This window comes from Felis catus, chromosome A2, assembly GCF_018350175.1.
Source record: "Felis catus isolate Fca126 chromosome A2, F.catus_Fca126_mat1.0, whole genome shotgun sequence".
In the NCBI taxonomy this organism is placed as follows: domain Eukaryota; kingdom Metazoa; phylum Chordata; class Mammalia; order Carnivora; family Felidae; genus Felis; species Felis catus.
Window position 1 is genome coordinate 116,322,697 of NC_058369.1, and position 24,903 is coordinate 116,347,599.

The following is a 24,903-nucleotide window of genomic DNA, read 5'->3' on the forward strand; positions in this document are numbered from 1 at the left end:
AACGGGACTGCTTAAAGAATTACTGCTTTAGACAAACCAGGCCAAGAGAATGAGACTTGTATGGAATCTTTTCACCTCCCTTTCCAGCACCTGCTTCTCAGTCCTGGCCTCTTTTCTGCCCTTCCCACGGCAGTTATCCTGTATTCTGTTTCACCAAGCTTTAAGGAATGTCCTTGTGTGCCAGACAGTGCTAAAAAGCACTAGGAAAGCAACTGAATAAGGTTTAGTTTTAGACAAAGTGAAATGTTTTTCTGGTTAGAAGGTTATAGACTTTTATTTGGGGAAAACCCTATCTAAGTATGCTCTAAATCATATTTTGGAAGCATATTCTTACCCTGTCTCATGAGTATCTTTTTTAGGATTTGATCTGGTTTAAAATAAAAAGATCCCTGAAATGTACAAAGAATAGGATATGCATGAAATGAAATAAATTCCCCCTTTTTTCCCCCAGGACACAGTGATGGAAATTATTCAACATGGAGGTATATCATGTTAAGTTGTTATAGTAAAAATATAAGAATTCTTTAGGCAGTAAGCCTGAAAAAAATTCACCCACGGGGAAAAATTGTGTTGGTCTTAGATATTCCTATAATCACAATATTAGGAGACAATGAAAAATGTCTACAAAATTCTGAGGAAAAAAAATCTATGACCCAAGAATACTAAATTTAGTCAAGTGTTTGCTATATACAGAGGTCTCAGGCAGAAATCCCTAAGCACATAAGAATTTAGAGAATTCAGCATTTCTGAGTCCTTCTTGAAAAATCTACTTGACAGTAAACTCTAGCCAACCAAGACATGTATCAAAACAAAAGTACTCATGACTAGAACAGCTACGTGGTAAAAAGAAAAGTGGGCAATGAATCCATTTAAACTTAGAACTCCAAATCCTGGAGTTATAGAGTTATTCCAAAATCCTGAGGATTATAGTATAGAATAGAATGTAAATGTTAAAAATCTGGATGATGTTTTTAAAAAAGGATAATAACAAATGAAAATTAGAAGGTGGGAATAAGTGCTACTTTCCTCACCTTTCCTATCAGAGAATTAGTTAATGCTGTTTGAAACTGGAATATGAAGTTAACATAGGTAGGTAAGACTCCACTCTCTGAATGGTTTTCATAATCTTATTTTCTTAAGCCTAGGGAGCTTCTTAGAAAATAATACCTCCTGCAGAAGACTTACCTAAAGACCAGTAGTTTCTTTGGTTTCATTATTTTTTATTATTAGAATCAAATAAAATATAATTTAGGGGCGCCTGGGTGGCGCAGTCGGTTAAGCGTCCGACTTCAACCAGGTCACGATCTCGCGGTCCGTGAGTTCGAGCCCCGCGTCAGGCTCTGGGCTGATGGCTCAGAGCCTGGAGCCTGTTTCCGATTCTGTGTCTCCCTCTCTCTCTGCCCCTCCCCCGTTCATGCTCTGTCTCTCTCTGTCCCAAAAATAAATAAACATTGAAAAAAAAATTAAAAAAAAATAAAATATAATTTAATATACTTTACTTCAGCACCATTTTTTTCTCTCTTCTCTCTGTGTGTTTATCTAGCTGCTACTAGATACATATGTGTACAAGGATGTATCTGAAATAATGTTCATCTAATATTGATAATATTTTTCTAAGTGGTAAAGATTATTCTTGTGTTATTATATGTGCTTTTTTCTGTTGATTGATTTTAAAATAATAAGCAAATATTTTTTTCATAAAAACAATAATATTAAATTACATGCCTGTAGTTTGGGTGTTAACTTTATCTCTCTAGGCCTCAGTGTCCTCATTGGTAAGTGGGGTGAATAATACAGTGAAGAATTACCTGCTTCTGAGGGTTGTTGGGAGGAGCAAAGAAGAGAATTCCTCTGGGGCACATAGGACAGCCTCTGGCCCGTCATGAACCTAATACACATTAACTTGAAAACAATTATAAGGGGCTCTTGGGTGACTCAGTTGGTTAAGCATATGATTCTTGATTTTGGCTCAGGTAATGATCTCATGGTTTGTGAGTTCAAGCCCCATGTTGGGCTCTGTACTGATAGCATGGAGACTGCTTAGGATTCTCTCTCTGCCCTTCCCTAGTCACTCACTCACTCTCTCTCTCTCAAAATAAATAAATAACTTAAAAAAAAAAGATATAAAATCATGTAATGTTAGAACTAGAAGAAACTTCAGTGCTTTACTTTTTAAATTTTACTCATGAGAAAACTGGAGCCTGGAGAGGTGTTCCCCGAGATCACATGGCTAGTTATGGCAGAAACTTAGACTTCTGAAGGCCAGCACTTTGTACATCTCATGCTCTTTATATGTTTTATGGAAATAAGAACAGAGATATAAATAATATACAACCACCAAGTACTTGGGATAATATTCAAATTACTCTTCACTGTTCTCAGAGCCCACAACAATAAATATATCATAAGAAGGAGTGTCTGTATGCAAGCTAGGCTAGTGAGAACCAGTCTTGCAATTTGCCCCAGGAAATTTCACAGAGTATATCACATGTGTACAGTTAATTAAGAGGTAACTGCAATAAGTCCTTTTATCTCCATCCAGCAAGAATTATTTTTGTCTTTTTATTTATCTTCTGCCTTGAGATGATAAACTGAATAGCTATCTCCCAATTGTTCAATTAATTAAACTTCTTTTCTGTTGCCACTGTGTGGCAATAATCATGGCTGTCTAGAAAGAACCTGTCTCTCAAGTCTTTCCTGAGTTGTTGGGAAAAGCCTATTCCACCATTAATAATCACAACAGGGTGGGCAACAAAATTGAAGACCTCCTTGCAGAAATTTCACATGGCATTTATACAAATTAATGAAAATTCGTGATTCTTAAAATGGATGGGGTTTTGCAAATGGTGGAAAGGAGAGATGGAAAAAATGGAAGAGCATTTCACGAGCCATTTTAATTCAAAATGCAACATCCAGAAGCAGCCTCCCAGGGAGAGATGTGATTGAGTGTTATTGTGAAATTTGTTGGAAAAAAAATTTTTTTTAGAGTTGCCGGCTTCAAAGCCGGAGTAGAGATGTTATCATTTCCTGGTACATTCTCTATACAATGGAGCAATGACATGAGTATAAACTGGGCTGGCTAACACAGTTTTCAAAGTAATAGGTCCAGACTGTCCAGCTGCCTAAATTGATTAATAATATGCAAATAGAATTTACAGACTAAAGTCATCCGTTTCCCTCTTCCAGGCTGTCTTTTCTTAACTCCACTCCTTGCTTTTGCTAAAAGGAAGAGAAACCATTATGAACATGGGTTAGGCAGTAAATTACTTTCTCTTATTCAATCGCAGCTTTCTGAGCTATGATTCAAGCCATCAAAAGTCTATCTCCAGCCTACAGAGAACTGACATATTCATTGTGGTGTGTCAGTCCTCAAACTCTGCTGCCGTCATTTCAACTACCCTTAATTTAAAATACTGTCTGCATCAGCTAGAATCCCTAACAAATGGAGCGCCTCATCACCATGCTAATTGAACGAAAAATGTTCCATGATTTAAATACCTATTGCTTCATCATTTCCCAGTCTCTGGCTTCCATTTTGCCAGGCATGAAGTTGATGATTAAACCCAAGGCATAATTATTAGCAACAGAGGAACCGTTGTCTCATCTTGCAGTTTCCTGACCAGGTGCAAGCTCTCCGCTCCTTACTGAGCGTGTCTGTCAGTCTTATGAACAATCCCAGCAGAATAAGTGACTGATTTTCTCTTTATAATCACAGAGGCGCTTTAGAGCAAATCGTTACACTAGACCTCTACTTCTGAATGGCATAATGAACGTTTCAGTGTACTGAGAAGTTTATCTATTGAAAGATGGTGTCACAGTTAGAGCTAGGACGCTGACATCTTTTATCAACACACCTACCATGGTTGCCTCCCACCACATTGGCCTCTGTCGCTTCGACAGTTGTGTAAAATGAGGAAGGGATTGCAAAGCAGGGTGTGAGAAACCTGTTTACAGGTTCTGGCTTTGAGCGAATGTGAAAAACTGTGTGGGCCTGAAGCTCTGTGTAAAGGCAGGGAATTATAGTGAAGAGTGATTTCCGAGGGAGAAGGAGTACAGGGTGAATTCAGGAGTTGGAGAAAGAACAGTTTTTAAAAGCACATTTCAGAGACTAAAAAAATAAGCCTGATTTAACTCAGTTTTACGTTATTTGAATTTGCTTCATCCTAATGGGTGAACTTGTCTGCCAAGCTATCAAAGAGAGACTAGTACCTTGTTTGAGTTTGATGAAAGATACACTCAAAGTACTTGTCTTTCTCTACTTACCAGTAGCCTTAGAAGTTGTAGCTGGCTCCTCTAACTTGGCCAGAAATAGAAGTTCTGGGTTTTGAGAGTCTCATGTTTTGGAACTAAACTCAGATTTGTGCAGACTTATTACAGGATCTGCTTGTATATTCTATATTCTGAGCTTTTGCCCATAACAGGGACTATGTACCTCTTGATGAGTACTTTCCATTATGTCTTCTTTTCTCAGAAGGTATAGATTTTCTAATATCCATTTATGCTGAAGTTAAATTTAAAATGTAGAAATCTTTTAAAACTCAAATTCTGACTAGGCAAACTTTTCTTCTGTGTTTATGCTTCCTTTCTTGGACCCATATGGATATCTGTGGATTTTGAGGCTGCATTCATGATCCATTTCCAAGACATATTACTTTCCTTCTTCTCAGCTATAAGATTTGCAAATAACTCTAGAGTCTTTGCAAAAATGGGAATATCTGATATGTATTTATAAACAACAAACCACATAAAAAGAAATTTGTCTTTTTAATTTACATTTTAGAAATTTAAGTCCTTGACAACTTTGATGTGACTAAGTACCTTGATCCTCTGGTGACTAATTTTTGGTTATTTTAACTACTAGAAACAATTCATGTCCCCCAGAGAAGAGTAGAATGTCTGGGGGCACCTAGGTAGCTCATTCAGTTAAGTGTCCAACTCTTGATTTTGGCTCAGGGTTAGGGTCCATGGTCCATGAGATGGAACCCTGTGTCAGGCTCCACATCAACAGTGTGGAGCTTGCCTGGGATTCTCATTCCCTCTCTCTTTACCTTTCCTCCACACACATGCACACACTCTTTCTCTCTCAAAATAAATAAAATAAACCCTTTTTTTTTTTTTTAAACAAAAAGAGTAGAATGTCCGTAGAAGAATGGATCATTCATTGCTGGGTGTTTTGAATAAAACCTCCTCCTAAATGAGAATTCAAATATGTTAAGTCATGGATCTCCCCTCACCCACCACCCAAACCTTTAAGGTAGTATTTTTAATGTCATATTTATATCCATTTAGACTTTTTAAAAAATTTTTTATGTTTATTTATTTTTGAGAGAGAGGGAGAGACAGAGAGTGAGCAGGGGAGGGGCAGAGAGAGAGGGAGACACAGAATCTGAAGCAGGCTCCAGGCTCTGAGCTGTCAGCACAGAGCCCGACGTGGGACTGGAACTCACAAACTGCGAGATCATGACCTGAGCCAAAGTCGACTGCTCAGCCAACTGAGCCACCCAGGCGCCCCTATATCCATTTAGAATTTTAAAAACTACTTCTTATATGTCAAATTCAAAGGCAATGGGTATAAAATGCCAGAAAACTGGGTGGAAAGGTGAAAGAGTCCTAATTTAACCACTCATTGGTGGTGACCTTGAACAAGTCACTTAACATTTATTAATCATCTGTAGAATGAGGGGTCATAACTCCAGGGTTCCTTTCAGCTTTAAAAATATTGTGAATTGACTCTTAGTGCTTTGCAGAATGAAGAATATAAGATACTTGACTTGGATATGCTTAGACTCTCTCTGCTAATCACATATTGGAAGATAATAGTACCAGGATAAAGAATTCCATTGGCACACAAACATTAATTTTGACCTGGAAATAGCAAGACAATGACTGATGAATATCCCTTGATACAGAGAAAATATTCATTATAAGCCAGGTTTAAACCAAGGAGAATAGTTGTACTTGTGTGACAGGAGACTTGTGTGATTGAGATAGAGAAACTTCATTGAAATTTTTTTTAATGTTTATTCATTTTTTGAGAGAGAGAGAGAATGCAAGCCATGGAGGGGCAGAGAGAGAGGGAGACACACAATCCAAAACAGGCTCCAGGTTCTGAGCTGTCAGCACAGAACCCAACGTGGTTCTGGAACTCATGAACTGCAAGATCGTGATCTGAGCCGAAGTTGGACGCTTAACTGACTGAGCCACCCAGGCACCCTGAGAATCTTCTTTTATTGCAATGAATGTACTCCTTGTTATGGGAGGTGTAACATTTTCAAAGCTGATCTTAAACCCAATATGGTCTGGGATGCATTAGACTTCACTGCAAGTTCTCAGAAATTATTGATGATAGTGATCAGTAAGTATTAAAAGAAGAAGGAAGGGAAGGAGCAAGAGCGGGGAAGGAAGAAAGGAAATAAAACAGTGGCTCACTGAGTATACTTTAAATAGAGTACATTGTGAGTATTTGTGCTTTAAAATGTGCTGAAATGAACTGAGTCACAAATATATGACTTTGGAGGTTTTCAAGTCAATTCTAACATGACAACAAATCTTATGAGCCTGCTGATCTCTGCCCTATTTGTTGGTGGTTTAAAAGTCATCCCATGATACTTTATATCATGACAAATAATTTGACCTTTGTGTACACTTTGAAGAGAAGAAAATATTTTGGCCAAGTTGCTGAGCGTGAGGATTCTCTAAGGAACCACCTCCCCTGAGTCATCCATCAACCATCAATAATATGAGCCAGAGATGTGGAGAATTTTCCACCAGCCCTTTTGATTTGGGTGAATTCTAACTGGCCACTTGTGGTGACACTGGTGTTCAGAGAGGTGCCACAAGAGGAGCTAGGGGCAGTGCCCTAGCTCCCCTAAATGGACAGTTCTCTCTTCCTCTTCTGGCAGCTTGAAACTCAGTGTTGCTGTGGAATTCAGACTTTGTCTAACTCTGCTATCCTCAGTGGGGCAGACTTGCCATACTGTCTCTTGCTCTGCTCTGTCCCCCTCAGGGCAGGTGACTGTCAGAAACAACCCCTGAAATCACTCCCTTTCCAGTTATCACCAGAGGTCTCACGGTCTAGACTTGCTGCATTTCAGTGGTTTTCCTATTTTCCTGTTCTAAGAATCACAGCATGGTGGTGTATAGATAACTCAGAAGATTCAGGTGCAGCTAGCACATATGGCATAAAAACAGGGAGAGTGCAAAATAGCCTGAGACACAAAGCAGCAACAAAAGCTCAAATGTGAAAGAATGAGTGACTATGCCCAGTGCTTGTAGTCTATCATGGCCCTGGCTGTTTATATTGAAGGGAGAGTGAAAGGTTCTCTGAAAGAGCAAGGATTCATTACCTTGATTCCATTACATATAATAAATCTTTGTGAAAGTGACATGCCTCAAAAGAATGAGAGAGAGAGAGCAAAGGAAAGCCAATTTTTTAGGCATAGGAACTGTGTACAGAATAGCAAGGAACCCCTCCGCCCCAGCTCTGGACAAGTGAGGGTCCTTTTGCTAACATTCCTCAAGGACACAGACTTGGGGAAGACTAGACCTGTCTTAGAGAGTACCAACCCCCTCTCCCCCTGGTTTTCAGATGATGAGTGAAATTGAGACTCTGAGAAATTGATTGACATTCTCAGGGTTACCCAGAGAAAAGTGGGAACAAGATAAGGCTTCAGACCATCAGATAATACTGTGTCCTTGTGAAACAAATAAGAACAAGTTTTTGGAATAGAAAAAACTGGTAATGATGGCTAGGCTAGGCCTTGTTACCCCTATCTAAATCAGGCATTGGATACAGGCTTCCCCTGGGAGGGGACATACCTGGAGTGAGGCACCTACCAAATAAGATGATTTCTGGAAAAGAAATACTTCTGGTAGCTGAGGAAATGATTGCCTTTGTCCTGAAGAAGGAATGTGGGTAGCATCACAGTGTTCACTACGTCAAGATAGTGGTTACCCTCAGTGGGCAGAAGAAGTTAACTCAGTATCTCAATGGTATCATGAAGGACTTGGTTTCTTTCCTTCCTTCTGCTCTGCTACCTCAGTGTGTTAACTTTTCTTCATAGGCTAGCTGCTTTTCATAGGCTAGCTAGCTCTCTATGAAGCTGCTAGCTTCATAGGCTAATGCTCTCAAGCACTATTCATGCTTCTGAAGAAGATGATAGGCCACTGTCTTGTGAACTTTTTAAAAGTGAGAGAAATAGTCTCAGGGGCCCCCATGGTCTTCATCTTATATTTCACTGACCAGGATTGTGTCACATGCCATTCTTAAACCAACCCAAGTGAAAGGGAATGGAACTACCCATCATTGGCTTAGATTAATCAAGATTCTTCCTCTGTGTGAGAGGAGTACATGGGTAGTAGTTTAATCTAGGTTCCACTGAATTTCTTTAGCAAGTTAGAATGGCTATTGGGTAGGCAACCATGGAGTCTATCAAGTAATAAAACTGACGATCTTAGGCTCATGGCAGTTGGTTGCAAGATGGAAAAAGAGTAGAAAAGTAGGGGTAGTAGTGCATAGCCATATCTATACTGAGATCAGCCAGCAAGCCAGTCATGAATGGTATATACATCTATGTGTGCTGGACTTTCCAAACTCCTTGACTGGTTAATATTAGGGTGATCATACTGTTTCTTGACATTGTGTCTCACCAAAATAGGAGATGCTTGACATTAAAAACATGTTTACAGCAACAGATTATTTCGTCTTCAGCATAACATCTTTTTCTGTACTGCTTATTCAACACAATTTTGTATCAGATTTTGCCAGATCAATCTACATTTTAATGCAGAATAAACATCCAGTCTAGAAATCAAGTCTGTTCAGAGACCAGTGAAACATGTCCACAGTGTACTATTAAGGTGCCATGCTGTCAGATTTGAAAGCATCCTGCTGGCAAAAATAATCTATAAACCACGTTTCCCTATTTCACTTTATTACATTGGTAAAACTCCATTGGCTATTATTTTCCTCTGTCTGCGTCCAAACACTGATTTACTGATGTGGAACTGGACTAATCAGTGACCTTTCAAGTACATCCTACATCCCACCCTGAAGTAGCAAAGCAATTCAAGGACACACTTATGGTTATTATGTACTGTACAGGTCTCTTTTTTCTCCCTCAGCTTCTTTCAAAACACATGCTCTTTTATATCAAACATGCTGGTAAGTACACTCTAAATAGGTTTGAAAATAGGTTAAAACATATCACTCTAATGTCACGTAATGCATGTGCAATCACACAGCCATGCCATTTTGATCATTCTACACAAATGCCACAGAAATTGACTGTTAAGGATTAACTGAGCTCCCACTACATCTGAGGGACCTCTTCAGACCATAGGATTAAGAAGCTTTCCTTACCAACAGAGTGCAATTCTCAGGAAGAGTCAAAGTGCTTAAAAATAGTGTAAACCTTTTGATCATACAGGGTTTTCTGAGAGATACAAATAATGTTTCAAGGGAAAACAGATCAGAAATACAAAAGAAATAAGAATACCAAATTATTAAGGAGGCCATTTTAAAGCTCCATAAATTCTGATCTATCCTGTACTAAGCAGTTTTTTAAGAATTGCTTAGCAGAAATTTTTTTTTTAATTTTATTCATTTATTTTGAGAGAGAGAGAGAAAGAGAGAGAGAATGACAGAGAGCATGAGCAGGGGGAGGGGCACAGAGAGAGCAGAAGAGAGAATCCCAAGCAGGCTCCATGCTGTCAGTGTGGAGTTTGATGTGAGGTTTGATTTTACGAACCATGAGCTCATGACCTGAGCCAAGAGTCAGACACTTAACTGCTTAACCAACTGAGCCACTCAGGTGCCCCTGTTTTGTTTTTGCGCGCGCGCGCGTGTGTGTGTGTGTGGGCACGTGTGTGAGGCTGTCAAGATTCCATTTTCAGATTGACCAAAAAGCTTCCAATTTTGGAAGCTTTTATGTCATTAGATTAGCATAATGAGCCACTTTAAGATCATGAGATATTTTTGAAGTAGTAGCTGTCCCTGGAAACCATGAACAAATGTACAAATCATCAGTGTAAAGGTGATGTAAAGGAAATGAAACAAATCTCAACTCAGCTTTCTTTGATCTGGCAAGAAAAGAAGAATCTTGGGGACCTTTTTGGCAATTTTAGGGAATGTCCACACATGTTAACAGTGAGGATGTTTTCATGTGGGTTATTCCTAACCTCTCCTTACCCAGCTGTCTTCAGAACCAGGGTCTCTGTGGTCAGCTATTTACCTTGTCTTGTGGACAAGGTTATGGAGAGGAAAATATATGTCTCATCCACAACCATTTCTCCTTCCAGATCTATGGAATATTTTACTAAATATTAATTATGTCCTGTCACTCCCCTATCTCCTCAAGTTAAGAGGAGACCTCAGAATCCTTCTTTGGGATGGGCTCGAAGGGACTGGGGATTGACTCAAAGACTTTGCTTTATGATTGTTATTTTTGTCATCTTTATCATTAGTCATACTGTATAATAATAAGTAAGCTGTTTTGGGTCTCCCTTTTATGTTCTCTTTCCCACCCACTGTTTGTTATAGAGTGGTTGTTGGAAACCCTTTATAAAATTCTCACACTATATTTTTGAATTTGCTGTTGATTTTACTTTAAATCATTAACCTTGCTCAGTTAAAAAAAAAAATCTCTAATTTAGTTTCCCCCATTGACATCTTTGTCCTGCTCTCAAATATCCATGGCTTCTTATTGAAATGTTTTTACTTTTCTGCAAGGAAATACGTCCAACTCACTGAGCACTGTTTTTCTGGACAAAGCTCCATTTCTCTCCCTTTGGTGTCCTTTTGTGTCCCTTTTTGGCCCTGAGGTTCTCCTTGTCCAAAGACCGAAACCTCTGGTTCAGAGGAAGACACACAGCCTAGGAATAGCATAAAAGACTCCACAGAAGAGTTTAATTTGGGTAAGAAGGACTGGATAGAGTTTTGCTGGGAATTCAGGCAAGTTGACATAAGAGGCATCATGAAAAAGGAAAAGCAATCTGTGGCCCACCTGCTATTTGCCTATAAAATATTCATTATGACCCTTCTATCTTACTGACAAGCTTAATTTGCTTTTGGGATATTATGTGCCCAGCTAAAGTGACATCTTCTACAACTGCCTCTGGGGGTCCTGGAACCTTGATGACATCACTGAGCTGCAACACAAGCTCTTGCTTGGCAACCTCTATACTACTTACTGTGTGAGATAAATAAACCTCTTAATTATTTAAGTCCCTGCAGCACTATTTCTTTTGCTCAGGGTTGAATGCCATCCTAATAGAGCAGGATTTCTGCTGACCTCAGCACTATTGACATTTTGAATTGAATCTTTGTCCTGCGGGGTGGGGGGTGGAGGGTTGTATTGTACACTGTAGGACATTTAGTAGCATCTCTAACCCCTATCCACTCAATGACTAGTCGTGACAACCAAAAATGTTTCCCAACATTGCCAGATGTCCCCAGGCAAGAGAGGGAGCAAAATCACTGTGATTCCTGGAGACAGAACCTCCAAAGGCCTGGATATATGAATCTATGTACCTCAGTGGTTTTGAGTGTACGGTGCTTTTATTCAAATGTATCAGTCTTTGCAGTGCAGCTTCTAGTTTCCTTTTTATAGCATTCCCCTCTTGAATGGTTTTAGCTCTTCTGTGGCATTTACAAGCTAAGCACTGTCTTTCCAATCACTGCATTTTCCCTTGTCAATTACTGTTGCCTCGCTCTTAAATTTCACATAACTGCTCAATTTAACTAAAACAAAAAGATTCTGCTTTTCCCTTCCCCTGAGATACTTTTCTGTTAATTATTTATATTTAATTTGTTAGTAGTCTGGAATTCAATTATTAAACCATGAGGAATTATTTCTATTTTATAAAAAATATTTAATATTTATTTGTGAATGTCCAAAATATCAACTACATACATTAAAATTGCATAACATCATCTCCAAGAAGTTAGCTCCACACATTGTTTAATTTCTTGACATAATTCCTATTCCTAATTCTCTCTTTCTATTGTTAATAACAACAGATACATTTATTTTATGGTGGAAGCAGGAAAGAGAGGATAAGAAGAACCTGAGATTACCTGTGTTCTACCTGTGTGGTGGAGAATGCATGTACATGCCTTTGTGGCAGATGGCACCTTTGGGCACATGCTGCCCTGTACCAGGACACCAGCTTGGTGAACTACTCAGTCCCCTCAGCCTGTACCTGGCACATTAAATGTCCAGCACAGATATAATGGCTTAAGGGAACAGGACATGATTAGTAGCAGATGAGGTTCTTGAAGGCCATTCTTGCTTTTGTTAACACTGAGAAAGAGGTTTCAGAGCAATGCTTCAACACGTTGCCCAACAAAACAAGTACCTCTGGTTAGGATTAGCTCCTATATGTTGGTTTCCAGAGTTCAGGAAGTTGGGCATCAACTGTATCCCAATTTGATATTTTTAAAATTATAGACACAGCCTCCAGATAAGGGAAGGAGTAGTCTATCACTTCTACATGTCATTACTAGGCTCCCAGTTTTACAAGACAAAACATCTGCAAGTTTAATTGCTCCTCAAAATTATCCTTTTCCTCTCCATGGTCTTTGTAATTGAAAACAGAAATCCCTTCTCAGTGCTAAGAGTCCTCCTTGTTAAGTTATACCAAATGGATACACAGGTTTGTTTCTAGTGAAATTAAGGATTTTCTGTCTTTGGGCTCAATTCTGATACCTAAAACCCATGCTAATTATAGTAGTTGATAAAATAATATATACTTTTTTGGAGTGCCATCTGAAAGCATAAAGATAATGCCCTTGGGAAATTGTAGCAATCAAAGCGTAGTCTGTGAGCCTCTGGTTACATGTTTCTTATTAAATAGGAAAACAATAGAAATGTCAAAATAATAATAAATCCAAATAGTTCAAAGTCTCATATCTATAGACTAAGATGAAAAGGCATATTGACAGGATATACTGCTCTTGAAATATAGAAAGAAAAATCTGGCGGGGTTACAGAAGTGATGGTCTATGGTGTCCTTATTTCAGAAACAAGAGGTATGTAGAAAGAAGTCTGCAATAACTCTTTTACTGCAAGTTGGAGAGAGCACTGGGGAAGTGGATCTTTTATGCCAAGTAATGGTTCTTTTACAAGGCAAGGTTCTTTTACTTTTGGGGCCTGGATTCTCTGAAGGAGGGTTAGAAAGTGCTGTTTAAGTTTTTGTTGTTTGTTTCATAAACAAAATTAGAACCGTGCGCTTGATCAACCCAAGTCTGAAACAAATTTAGTTCAGTTTGTGAAGAAGTTTGGGGAGCCAGTTAGAAGTCAGCAGGCAAGAGAGCTGGTGTCCCAAGGCAAGGGTGGCCTGTGGCACAGAGTTTCAAGGGTTACCCACCCACAGACATTGGCCAGCGAGGTTACTTTAGTCAGGTTACTCAACCTCTCCAAACATCAATTTCCTAATTGTTTTAATTTCCTTATTGTTTTAATAAACAACAAGATTGTGAAGGTAATGCACCTGAATTTTGAGAGCCATCCATTCATTCCCACCTATAGCAGTTCAGAACCTTCTTTTGGAATCCACTCTAAAGAGCGATTGACCAACACTCCCGTGAGGTTTCCTCATTCACTCAGATGGTTTCTGAGATTCTGAGATTCACTCAAAATCTGGAAACAGATCTGTACAGAAGATTTTCAAGCAGCTGTGGAAGAGGTGGTTTGGGACAGCAAGTTGCTTCTCACCTATCTTGTAGGGCCCTGGGATGAGGACAAGGAATGCAAATGTGGCAGGCTCACTGTGTGGTCCCAGCCCTGAAAGCGAGGTCAGGACAGGAAACAATAGTGTTTCTCTAAGACGCTCTAGAGCTAGAGCTATATTCCAGTGGGACACAGATGACATGGCTTCTCTGACAAGGGACATCCAGAGAGTAACCTGGGGCCACTCCAATGCCCAGCCCATTCACTCCTGAGCAATTAGTTTCTATGTGTGGGCAGAGGCTGGAATATAGGCTTGCTTGGTTTAGGACAAGCCCTGGAGAAGGACTCCTAACTCCTCTCTCTCAAGGGAGACAAGGATGCAACACATTCTCCTTCTTCACTCACCTTTCTCCTTCCAGCCCCAAGTCTTGTTTTAACTGTAACAGCTATATGACTCTTAAAAATACTAATATGAATATTACTTAAAAAAAAAACAGTTCTGTATGCTAGGCATTGCGCTAGCGACTTTACAAACCTTTAGCTCCTTTCCTCCTAACAGCTACCCTGTCAGGTCAATGTCATTATTCTCATTTAAGATGTGGAAGCTGAGGCTCAGGCATGTTAGGTGGGAGCTTGTTCCTAAATGACAGGCAGGATTCCATCCCAGGTTCCCACCACAGGTCTGTTTGGTTCCAAAGCTTGTCCTTTTTCTTTCTTAACTTGACAGTGCATCTAATTATACTTATTTATTGACCTGCTTATTATGTGTCTCTACCATGCAACACAATGATGTCCTTGTGCATACGGGTACATGCACGTACACATAAAAAAATTAATATCCTAGATTTGACTCTGTGTTATTTAATTTTAACACTAACCTTCACTCATGCTTATTCAGATTATCATCATGTTTATATATTTTGAACTTAAAAATCGGGATATATTCATCAACAAAGGAGTTTCCTTTTTCTTCTCATTTGTGAATGCATGTATCTGAGGAGGCAGCAACCGGGAAGAAAATCTGAAATTGAGGCTGTCTCAGAAAATCTGGGACAAATAAACAGTTGCTGTCAACTGTCAATATAAAAAGTACTAAAAGGACGGTTGTCAGTCATCCTGGCTATTTGCTTAAGAACTGTGCAAAACACAATTCCTCTTTTCCTCTTTTTCATTTATCTATTTTTTTCCTAAAGAAAAGTGTTTTTGTGTTTTCTTCCTTAGAAATAAAAGTCAGGAGAAAAGGGACAATTAACCATCAAGAAGAATGAGTCAGGGTTGATAAAGACATGGAGAAGCCAAGGACATGGGTGGTCGTTTCTCCCAGAACTCTCATGCAGAGGGCAAGACATCTGCAGACACATCAGGACCATTGGGGGTGATGAATGGCAGGCACTGGGCTGGGAGAACTGCAGGCACAGAAATCAAATAGTTTCCTTATAAAGCAAAAGAAAACAACAAGGAAATTAATGGCTTATTGAAAACAAAGGCACAATCTGGTGACTGCTTTTAGGAACGCCTCTCCCCTCAGCTCAGGGCAAACCAGAAAATCCAATGGGAAATTTTTATCATTTAATGGCAGGAAGGGGCCATTAGCATACAATATGCCAAGAGGCACACCAAACAGAAATATTCCTCAGATTTGTAATTAACTCTTCAAAGTGCTAAGTCTGCTAAAAAAAAAAAAAAAAAAAAAAGCCCCTTACAGTTTAAGTTTAAGGGTGGGAGCAGTGCTTTTTTTTAATGCATAACTTATCAATATCTACCAGGCACTGAGAAACTCTCCAGCCAATTAACATCCCTGGAAACTGCTTTAGTAAAGGAAGGCGAAATGGGCAGTTTAATTACATAGGCGTATGTGCCCTTATTTCTCTAATTTCTCAATTAACAGGTCTGCAAATAGCTTGAAGGAGAATAATTCAGTAGCCAAACATCCCAGCAGGAGACTCTAAACCTATTAGTGACAACTTTTTTTTTCTTTAAAAATAAATGTAAGTTGTGCCTATTGCTTTCCAAGTAGAAAATTATTCCCCTGTACAAATGGGCCTTTGATAGAAAACTACTGGGAATAGAGCAGTATTTAAAGTGATCTCCATGGGAGACTGTTTTTGGACTTACCTGCAATTCAGGGGGAAATATGTGGTCATGGGGGAACACTGATGTGCAGGGACCTATAGAATGACTGGATATGCATGCTTTACTAATGAAGAAGCAGACAAGATCAATCACTGATTTCACAACGCAATATGAGGATTAGAAATACTGAGGCACTAATTCTTGTCTTCTCAAGACATAAAGGCTGCTTCAGTTCTTTGTTTTTGTTTTTTTGGGTTTTTTTTAAGTTTATTTATTTTTTGAAAGAAAGAGACAGAGAGAGAAGGAACAGGGGGAGGGGCAGTGAGAAAGGGGGACAGAGGATCCCAAGCAGGCTCTGTGCTGACAGCAGAGAGCCCTATGTGGGGCTCAAACTCATGAACCATGAGATCATGACCTGAACTGAAGTTGGACACTTAACCCACTGAGCCACCCAGGTCCCCCTGCTTCGGTTCTTTGGAGTGCAGAGATAGCCTTCAAGTGGGGACTCTGCTAAAGGAGATTTTCACATTGTTCTATTTTTCTCTGTAACCCTATGTTCAAGATTCTGTGCAATCTTGAAAAAAATAAACCTTATGATTTCATGCTTTTATTTCACTGGCAAATGAGAGATCATTTTTTTGGTGGCAATATGCCATGTTATCAATCGATTTATCTTTCTGTAATTTTACAATAGCAGTGTCACAGTTGCAAAATAGGTAATCCCATCAGTGGATATTACAGTTGCCCTTAGGTTAGATTTAATAACCAGTAGGTTTAGCTCAGTAAGTACTTGCAAGATCCTATCACTGTGTGGAGAAGAGGGAACGCTAGTGCACCGTTGATGGAATATAAATTGGTGGAGCTTCTATGGAAAACAGTATGGCAATTCCTCAAAAAGTTAAAAATAGAACTACTTTATGATGTGGCAGTCCCACCTCTGGGTATGTATCTGAAGGAAATAAAGTCAGTATTTTGAAGAGACCTATGCATCCTCATGTTCACTGTAGCATTATTCATAATATCCAGACATGGAAGTAACCCAAGTGTCCATTGATGGGTGGGTGGATAAAGGCAATGTGAGATAGATATACATAGCCCCTCACAATGGAATATTATTCAGCCATAAAAAAGGAGGAAATCCTGACATATGGGACAACATGAATGGACCTTGAGGGAATTATATGAAGTGAAGTAGACAGAGAAAGACAAATACTGTGTGTCTCACTTATGTGTATAATCTGGAGAAAGAAAAAGCCAAATTCATTGAAACAGAGAGTAAAATGGATTTGCCAGGGGCTGGGGGACAGGTGGAAATGGGGGAGATGTTGGTCAAAGTGTACAAACTTCCAGTTATGAGATGAATAAATTCTGGAGATCTAATATGTAGCTTGGTGACTATAGTTAACTACTGTATTATACACTTGAACATTGTTAAGACAGTAAATCTTAAATGTTCTTACCTTGTAAGTATATGAGGTGATGGATAGATTAACATTATTGTGTAATTGTTTTATAATATATACATATATCAAATAATCACCCTATACTTATACAATGTTATATGTTATATATCCATTATATCTCAGTTAAGCTGGAAAAAAGAGATCCTATCATGGGATTTATCCCACACTTTAACCTTCCACCAAATCAATCATTCCCCCTAGCCTGGGTGAACCGTGGTTGAGGTACAGAGCTTCATGTGAGGTTAGTAATAGAGGTCTATCCCTTTCAGCCCCTATTCAGAACACACTCATAGAAATCTGATGGGGTTTACTGTTTCTTCCAGAAAGGGCCCTGAAAAGTAAAATTTCATTAGTCCAGGGCAACTGGGATATCTGTCTTTTCAGCTTTCCCTGTAGACCTGGGTCATGAGGCTGGTGAGTAGAAGCCAAGGGATATAGGCTGAGAGTTAGAAGGCAGATCAGAGACTTTGGCTACACAACACTTAGTGGAGTGTGTCTGGCTTCTTCCAACTCAAGATTTCTTCCTGTGGCCTAGATTCTAGCTATTCAGATGCCTAAAGCAAGTGGTAAATCACTGTCTAATGCTAGGGGCCTCAGAAGCAAATCATAGGCCAGCTTAAAAGGGCTGTGGGTTTTTAAGCTCACTTGTTAGTCACTAGTAGTAACTTGGAATACTTACTGCATCTCCAGGCCAAACCATGAAAGCTTATTGAAGCTGTAATATAACTGAAATACAATATGATAAAATAAAGTTTTTGATTTATCTTAAATCCTTGTGCTTGAGAAAAATCTAGTCTACCTAGAAAGGTAGAGAAGGACTTCATAGTTCCTAAAAATGGCCTCCAGAACTCTGTTCCTCCTTATATCCAAAGACACATCAAAACATCCAGTTTCCTTTTCCTTTAGATTTGTATCTTTACTCCCAGCAGATTTATATCATTCATTGTAAGAGCTGAGGGTTTCCCTCCCACTCATAAATGGAACAAAGAAAGGGAGAGGAGAAGGAGGAAGAAGGGAAGAGAATAAGAAAGGAGATGAAAGAGGGGGTATCTTGAGATGGAATTACCTACAGGTAGCAGTAGAAAAAAGAAAAGAAACTTGCACACTGTTGCTGTCTGTAGAGCAGGGCAGGGAGCCAAGTGGTCCCAGTATGGTGGGAGATGGAGATGGCTATGAAAATACCTTTCATCCCACATGCTCTTCTCCAATGTGACCTTGCCACTCTCCCATTGAGAGGAAGAAGTTGAGGCTTCTTCCCCAGGAATTCTGATGGGCTTATGATTCACTTGTCAATAATAGAACACAGGTAAAGTGATGCTACATGACTTTCAAGAGTCGATCATAAAAGGTGATGCAACTTCTGCCTTGCCTATTGGGATGCTCACTTTTGGAGCCCAACTGTGTTGAGGATGTCATGTTGTGAGGAAGCCCAGGCCACAAGGAGAAGCCACAGGTAGGCACCCCTGTCTATGGCCCCCATTCAAGCACTGGACATGTGAATGAAGAAGCCTCCAGATGAGCCCTGCCCTCCTCCATCACTGAGTCACCCCAAGATATTCAGGTCTTCAGCTGAGGCCCCAGACATCATGGAGCAGAATCAAACTGTCTCTGCCATCCCTTTCCTGAACTCTTGACCAAACAGAATTGTGACTGTCATTTTACACCATCAAGTTTGGGGGCATTTGCAGCAAAAATAATTGGAACAAATAGCATTTGCCATTCTTATTTCAAATAATTGCCTCTCCTGCTATTTCTAACACTGTTTTCAAACCTAGGCTTATGATACCCTTGCATAAGAGGAGCAACTGAAAGTGTGCTCAAGCGAAACCTTCTGGCCCTTGGGAGAGTTGACTAATTATCATCTAATGGCAAAGCCCTCTGGATACCTAAACTTCTCAACTCCTTGATGAAATAATGTCTTATCTATGCAAAGCAGGTATTTATGGGTACGATGAAAGACCTGCACAATTCACAAATGAGAAGGAACACAAGTCAGAGCTGGAGTTGGCAAATATTTTGAACCACTCCAGCCCACCAGCCTTTCAGCCCATTCTCAGTTCCAAGTGCATTGACAGTCTGCTTGAATCCACCAATAAGCCCTCACTCCTCCACCAAGAGAGCCTGTTTTACCTTTGGACATTTCCAACTGATAAAATAGTAGTGTTCCCTTCCCTGAACCCAGGCTGTTTCCTCATGGTTTGCACACTTTGGACTTTTTAATTTACTTTATAAGCCCAAGTCTCATCTCTTTTTTTCTCAAAAATTTAGCAGAGAATGAATAGAGACTGTTAGAATCAAATTGTTTTGTGTAGTCAGCATTTAAATGTTGTATACACAGACCCCTTCACTCTCCCCAACAATTTTAACCATTATAAAATGTGCAATTCACTGGCATTTAGTACATTCACAATGTACAACCATCACCTCTATCAGGTTTCAACATGTGGACTTTTAAACTTACTCTTTCTCTACTGCCTTCTTCATTAAGCTTCTTATCTTTTAGAGTTCCTCTGGATAAGAAGCATAATGAAGAGCACATGTTGAGCTCCCACTTCAGGATCCTTATCCTTCCAGTTGAGAAGGAAACAGAATCGTTGGAAGGATCTGTATCAGGTGACTGGGTTTAGGTCTTCCACTCAGAGTCCTTTCTTTTCTCCATTTGAAGGGTCAAAGTGGGCATGATTACTTTCTTTATGAAGACTGTGTATGGGTGTTTTGCATTTGTACTAATTTTAGTATCTGAGTATTTGAAGCAGCAAAAAAGAGTAGTGAAGAAGGCAGGCATAGATTGGCCCATGGAATATCTACAGGTGTCTGAGGTTTGATATGAATTTCCAGTCACCAGCCACCTATTACTCCATAAGCCTCCTAGGAAATCTATCTGGAGGCCAAAAGAGAGCTCTGGTGGTCCCAAGAAATGATTTGGAACCAGTGAAAATTAAATCTGCCTTTAACACACTCTGAAATATTAGAGGAAGAAAAGAACTTGAGGATCGTTTAGTCCAACCTACTCATTTTACAAATGAAGAAACTGAGACCCAGAGAGGCAAATTTAATTATTCATAATCCCACAACTAGTTAGTGACAGAGCAAGAACAGGAGGTCTTGTCAGTCCACAGGTCATGGGGCTTTGGAAGCAGACAGATCTAGAGTCAATCCTGGTTTTATCACTTATCAGTATAGTAGTCCTACAAGCCAGTAACTAAATTCTGGCTGTTTAACCAAAATAAATGAAAAAGACCTGTACAAAAATGTTTATGGCAACATTATTTGAAGTATCCCCCGAAGATAACTATCTAAATAGCTATTAACAGAACAGTGGATAGACAAAAATTGTGGTGTGTTCAAACAACAGAATACTACACAGAAGTAACTGGTGATACAGAAATATGAATGAATCTCAAAGACATGATGTTGAACAAAAGAAGCAAGCTACAAAAGAATACATACTTACTGTGTCATTCTACTTACATGTTCAAGAATAGTCAATTTCTGGGGCGCCTGGGTGGCTCAGTCGGTTAAGCATCTGACTCTTGATTTCAGCTCAGCTCATGATCTCACTATGAGTTTGAGCCCTGGTCATGCTCTTACAGGTCATGAGTTCAAGTCCCACTTCAGGCTCTGTGCTGACAGAGCAGAGCCTGCTTGGGATTCATTCTCTCTCTCTCTCTCTCTCTCTCTCTCTCTCTCTCTCTCTCCTTTTCTTTCTTTCCCTCCCCCACTCATCTGCATGCACTCTCTTTCTCTCAAAATAAATAAATAAACTTAAAAAAAAAGAATAGTCAACATGTGTTCTTGATTACTGTAGGAATACACAAACAGTGATTGCCTATAAGGGGGCGGGGATTGACTGGAAGTGGGGCACAGGGAATTTTCTGGGCTGAGGCAGTGGTTATATGTGTGTACACATTTATCAAAAATGAACTGACTTTGCACATAAGATAATGCCTCCCATTCTATGTCAATTTTACTTCAATTTGAAAAGTATATTTATTTTTTAAAAACATACAAATGCAATAGAGGTTTTCTTTTAATTATGAGAAAATACTATGATCAGTTCTATGCCAATAAATATGAAAACTTAGATAAAATGTTGAATTTTCTAAAAAATTCAAAATAACCAAAATTTTCTTAAGAAAAAAATGGACACCTGAATTAACCAAATACCATGGACAAAACCTAATCAGTCCAAATCTCCCCTTGCTCCTCCCCAAATACTCGAGGTAAATATAGAAATGAGTTTGACCAAACCACAAAAGTAACTGTACAAAGCAGTTGACCCTTGAACAACATGAGGGTTAGGGGAACCAGCCTCCCTTGCAATTGAAAATAACTTTCAGCCCCCCTCAAATTTAACAATGAATAGCCTACTCTTGCCAAAAAGCCTTACTTATAACAGTTGGTTGACACATATTTTGTTGTGCTGTATGTATTCTATACTTTATTTTTACAATAAAGTAAGCTGGAGAAAATGTTATTAAGAAAATCATAAGGAAGAGAAAATACATTTGCAGTACTGTACTGTATAAATATATAAAAAAAAAAGTCATGTATAAGTGCCCCTGCACCTTTCAAACCCGTGTTGTTCAAAGGTCACCTGTAAATCAGGGAATTTAAGAAGAAGAAATCATTACCTAACCAATTTCATAAGGCTAATAAAACTATGACAAGGACATGACAAGGAAAGAAAATTACAGATCTAACATAACTTAAAAGAATATATGAAAAATTTATAGGTAAAATAGTAGTTAAGTTCAGAAAGGTATTCTAAAAATTATCAACATTGCTGCACAGAGGGCAAAATGATGGCCTTTTCAATAAATGAAGCTGGACTAATTTGATAGCATGTAAAAAAAAAAAAAACCTTGATTTTTCACATTGTACTCAAAAGTCATTTTCAGATGAAGTCAGCATAGTGGTTACATTTCAGGAGTGTGATTTCTGGAAAAGGTCATGAGAAATACTCCTGGAATGCTAATATTGTTTTCTATCTTTATTCCTCTTCTGGTTATTTAGGGACATTTGCTTTGTAAATATGCATCAATGTATGGTGCATTGCTATTAAAATTATTAAAATCTGGGGATTGCACATACGCTTTGTTATTATACTTTGCACTTTCCTTTATGCTTGAAAATCGTTATAAAAAATAGTTCTTATGGGTCCATATGTGCTAGGCAATATAAGGAAAACTAGGGTGATGACTGCCGTAGATGGGTTGGGTAATGGGCACATCTGTCCTCTGCAGCCTCTGGAGAGAAAAATCACTTATTTGATTGATATTTTTAAACTCAACATCTGGTCATGTCATCCCTCATTTGTAGGCTTTCCATTGCTTACAGAAGAAAATTCAAAACTCCCCAGCAATATATATGAAGGCATTTGTTTTTCAGTAGTCTAAAGTCCCAGATGTGTCTGCCTCCTTCAGTGTCACACTCCCCCACCCTAATCCACGCCTCTCCACGAATGGGTCAGTCATGTGGAAATGCTCCAAGGGGTTTTCTTTCCTCTGCATCTTTGTTGTCCTCTGTATCTAATAATCCCCTCACCTTCACCTCAGTGCATTAGGCCACTTTCCTCTGCATCTTTGTTGTCCTCTGTATCTAATAATCCCCTCACCTTCACCTCAGTGCATTAGGCCACTACAAGGCTTTTAAAGACTCATTCAGATGTCTCTCTCTGAGGTCTTTCTTGATACACTCCAACAGAGCAGAGCTTTCATTTCTTTATATTACCCCTTTGCTTTATAGTTGCAATGGTTTATGTGTTTTTTTAAATTAGTTTTATATGTAATCCATAAGCAACACATTTAATCCTTTTTCAAAAGGAAACCATTTCCAATAAGGTTAAAGTCTTCTTTGACCAACACTCGTAATCCACATTCCGTCCCCCTCCCATGTGCCCAGAGGGCTGAGTGTGTTCCTGGGGACTTGCCTCCAAGACTATATGTCTTAGAGATCTGTGTTGTTACATGTAGAAATAGATCCTTCCTGTTAACTGCTGCAACAAATTCCGTTGTATGTATACACCATATTTTCCTTAGGAATTATTCTATTGATGGACATTTGGGTTGTTTCCAACTTTTTCCAGCCCAACAACACTACAGTAAACATTTTGTGCCTATATTTTTCATTCATGTGAACGGGAAAAAAAAAACTCTCTGAATGATGCCGTAAGAGAAGTAGGGATTAAGTGTATAATAATCAGATGATTTTGAGGAGGAGATATGGTGAGACTGCAGCTTTTAAGGGGTCACACCCATGCCACAGTATCTAACAAACTAATAATGACAGCACCTGACCTTGGCAAGGACAGCGTGTAAAGCAACCTGTTCCTGGTTGTGTGCTGGTACCTGGAACGTCACCCCTGTTCTTTGTGGCTCTAAGGCTGGTCATGAATTCCAAGAACAAATGGACATGAGCGGATGTTTTCTCAAATGTTCTGTGATTATTTTACCCTTCCCAGTTACTTTGTAAACATTTAAAAAATATATTACCCTGATGGAAGCAGCCTATTTCTGATGTAGGAGCTGCGTCCAGGTCTGGGAGATGGCACACAGGGAGAGGGTACAACGTGCTCAATGAGCACAGCCAGGTACACATTTGGCTTTTGTCAAATAAGGGAGTCAGGGTAATAGAAAGGCTCACGTGCCCCTGGCCTGAGAGTTTTGGGGTCCAACTGTTAGACCCTCTTTTATGAAGTTGGCATTATTGACATTTTGGCCAGATAATTCTTTGTTGTGGGGTGCTCTCCTGTGTATCGTAGGATGTTTAGCAGCAACCCTGGCCTCCTCAGTGGATTCCAATAACATTCCCCCAGTTATGACAACCAAAAATGTGTCCAGACACTGCTTGATGTCTCCTGGAGACAAAATTGCCCCCAGTTGAGAACTACTACCTTAACTCTACTTTCCTGATTCCTTCAAAACATTCCTTTAAAATCCTTTGAAAGGGGCACCTAGGTGGCTCAGTTGGTTGAGCATCTGACTTCAGCTCAGGTCATGATCTCAAAGTTCATGAGTTCAAGCCCCACATCGAGATTTGTGCTGACAGCTCAGAGCCTAGAGCCTGCTTCATATTCTGTCTCCCTCTCTTTCTGTGCCTCTCCCACTTGCACTCTCTCTCTCTCTCTCTCTCAAAAATAAATAAACATTAAAAAAAAATAATAATAAATAAAATCCTTTGAAAATCTAACATTCGTATTTTCATATTGACCAGCATCTGTTTAAAAGGTTTGTTTTACAACAAGCTTCTTAGCCATATGTTGGATGGCACAGGCTTTCCCATGTACCAACAACAGGCAATTTTGGGAGAGAAGTACGTGCCTGGCTCTGTACTAAGTGCTTTGCACTTGTATTATTTAATCCACAAAACAGCCCATTGAGTAGGTACTATTCTTATCCTCAGTTTTCATTTGAGATATTAAAGCATGGGGAAGTTAAGTGACTTGCCTCAGGCTACACAAAGCTTGTAAGTAGTGGAGTCTAGATGTAAATACCCAAGTTTTGACTCCAGGACCCATTCCAAACCATCACAGGGCACTGTCTTTTCTGCCGTTGGAGAGATTGGGAGATTTTGTAGCTATCTAGGATTGAGTGACATCTTAACTTCTATGTTAGAGGCAATTTAAACAGAGAGATAACCTTTCCATTCATTCAGAAAAATTCATTGAATGTCTACTTTGAACCAGGCACTTTGCT

General features: G+C 39.3%; 1 long non-coding RNA gene across 1 annotated transcript in view; it reads left to right on the plus strand.

Annotated features, from left to right (window-relative positions):
* The window catches only part of LOC123383903, a 185,826-nt gene that overhangs the window by 128,112 nt on the left and 32,811 nt on the right, over nt 1-24,903 (plus strand). The window lies entirely within an intron of this gene.